Below are 2,925 nucleotides of genomic sequence, written 5' to 3' on the forward strand. Positions count from 1 at the left end.
GGTTCAAACCCACCAGCCACTCCTCGGAAGGAAGGTTGGGCAATCTACTTCCCTTGTGATACTGCCTTGGAAACTCAAGGAGGGGTCCAACTCGAGGGCACATAACAACAACACAACATGGAGATAGAAGTTAACTGTTACAATACCGATATAATGCAAATAATTTTTATCTATAAACACACAGTGTAGTTCCTGGGTGACAAACAGTCAAGTTAAGTGCTTGACTACCAAGTAAGAAGTTGGTTGTTTAACCTCACTTAGAAGCAAATTTAAAAACAGGTCTAGTGATGTCCTTCCAAAAGTTCCCAACCTTGAAGACTCTATGGAGGACATATCTACTCTGCTCACATGGGGGCACCATGAGTCAGGAGCCACTTGTTGGCAGCTGTTTTTTTTTTTTTTTTTTAGTTAGGCACAAAGATTTTTGTCCTGTAAGGGTTTAATCAGTTTCCCTTCCCCACTATGGAAGAAGCCAGTTTTTTATCCCTTAACCAAATTTGGTTCAACATTCCTGATGAGTTTACCTATTTTTCAGATCTTTGGATTTCCCTTTGAACTGGTCATGATTGTTTTTCCAGTTGTTTCACTGGTTAATGAGTTAAATAAAATCTTTGACATTTGTTTGTATTATACCTGCCTGTCACTTATCAACTATCTCAATATCTGACATCTTGCTGTTTATCAACTGGTGAAATTATTTCTGTATTTTAGGAACATATGGGTATGTCTATATCTGGGTTGATTGCCCAACTCTCAGCTTTGGTCCTATCTCAGCATTTACACAGTATCTACCTGGAGTAGGCTTTCTAAAAGTTGGGGTTTTCTTGCTTGTTTTTATTTTCTTTTGTCTTCCCACTCCCCCACATTGAATTGCACTGCAAATTGAAGAGAGACCTCTGCAGGTGTTTGGATAGCTTGGTATTTATGTTCTAATTTGTTGATGAATTCCACTTTTTAACCTACATCAGTGCCAGACAACTAGAATAAATAAAAATACAAAAATAGTAAAACTTTTTTTTTTTTTTTTTCTTTTGAGGCAGAGTTGGTAGTTTGGACAGGTAAAGTAGTTTTAGAGACCTTTCTCCAGCTAATTCTCTGATTAAAAATTATAATAATGAACATTTATTGTGCATGTGATCATCCCTGGGTGGCACAAATGGTTAGGCACTCATCTACTAAGTGAAAGGTGGGTGGTTGACTAGTTACACATTTTAAATTTAATAGCTGTTATGTAACTTTTGTTGTAAACATGTTTTCCATGTACTTTTCTGCTCTGCTTACATGCTTCACCTATTTTACTCTGCATAAATTCTTGAACCTATCTTTCTTTTCCAATGGGCACATGATTTCAGGCCTGTGCTATCACCATCTATTATAGTCTGGAGTGCTCAGTTCCATCCCCCATGGAATGGGTATAATCACATCTAAAAGGAGTCAGGTGTGAGCTCTTGAGGGTACTTGAGAATCATTGTTTTAGAAATTTGTTCTCCCTGTTTATGGATGATAGTGAGAACATAGAGGTCCAAATAAAACTATCACAAGGATCAGCCCCCAAACAAGCAAGTCTGAGAGGTAGGTGATGGCTCTCTTTCACTTTGCTTTGTCACCTAACTTTAATTGAGTACTTCTTGTTCCTTATTGCCAGTTTTCCATCATACTCCATCCACCCCCTCTGTTCTGGTATTCCAGCAGAATGGGAGCCTTAGCTCTGCTCTTCCCGAGCAATCCTGGTCCTGCGCTGTAGTAATTCCAACGGTGTGTTCTTGGCTGTCACTTGCTTGGTTTCAGTTGGTTTTTGTTCACTCTGTGGCAGGTTGTTAAAGAACATGTGTTTCTTATGCACTCAGTTCCTCATCCATGTGGCATCTGACATTTTCATTACTGCTTGTCACAAACTTCACAGCTTCTACAGTTGCAGTCTTGAGCTATTAGTTCAGCATTTACTTAAGCTGAGTCTTGCTAACACATGGGGATGTTGCCAACCCTTGGGGAGTTAGCCCCATCAATATGAAAAATAGGTTTGTTGTTTATTTCTCATGGCCACTGTGTGTGCTAGTATTGGGACTGAGTTCCTCTTTCTGTCAGGGGAACACAGAAAACCCCAGTCTCTGCAGCTGCAGGGGATGGGTGGGAAGGAGGAAGGGCCATCCCTTGCTTGAGCTGGCACTCTTCTTTCAGAGTGTTTAAAATCAAACTCACCTCTTTTCTTGTACCTCAGAATCTTCTCTCATCTCTGAGGCTATTAACGTGACTTCCATTTCCTCTCTCACATCTTAAACTCAAGTTTCTTCTTTTATCAAACTTGGTATCGGATTGATTGCAAACTCTGCCAATTTACCTCAGCAATGTCTCTTGTACCTAATCTCCTATCATTCCTCTTCAAATTTCCTAGCTAATTCTCAGTATTATTAGCTGTTTAGTTAAGGATTGCATGAAGACAGGACCCTAAAGCCCTAAATTTTCATACAGTTGTCTACCTCCTCTGTTTCAGTGACTTCTAAAACAATATTTGCACGAGGGAGGGGGCCCAGACAAAATGCCTTCCTTTTTGCTAGTGAGGATTTGAGTTTCAAAACTGCTCCAGTAAAGAAGGTTGAGCTTTATTTGAGTTTCAAAGACTACTAGTATTTGTTTGCCCATTCTCTTCTATGGCCTGGAGAATATATGGATGCATATCTCAGCTTTTTCTTAGGTGAACTTTACTCTATCCATTTGGAATTTTTTTTTTTTTCCCCACATATTCACACAATGTCCAAATCATATAACATCCGATTTCACAGAATGTATCATGGAAGTTAAGTGACTCATATCTGTATACATTTTTTATAGCACAGTATAATATGTATATATGTAAATATATATATATATTTATAAACTTATATATGTATGTTGTGTGCCATTGTGATAGTTGAAGCTGTGTGTCAA

This window comes from Orycteropus afer, unplaced genomic scaffold, assembly GCF_000298275.1.
Source record: "Orycteropus afer afer isolate SDZICR_OR568_19922 unplaced genomic scaffold, OryAfe1.0 scaffold00030, whole genome shotgun sequence".
NCBI classification, from domain to species: domain Eukaryota; kingdom Metazoa; phylum Chordata; class Mammalia; order Tubulidentata; family Orycteropodidae; genus Orycteropus; species Orycteropus afer.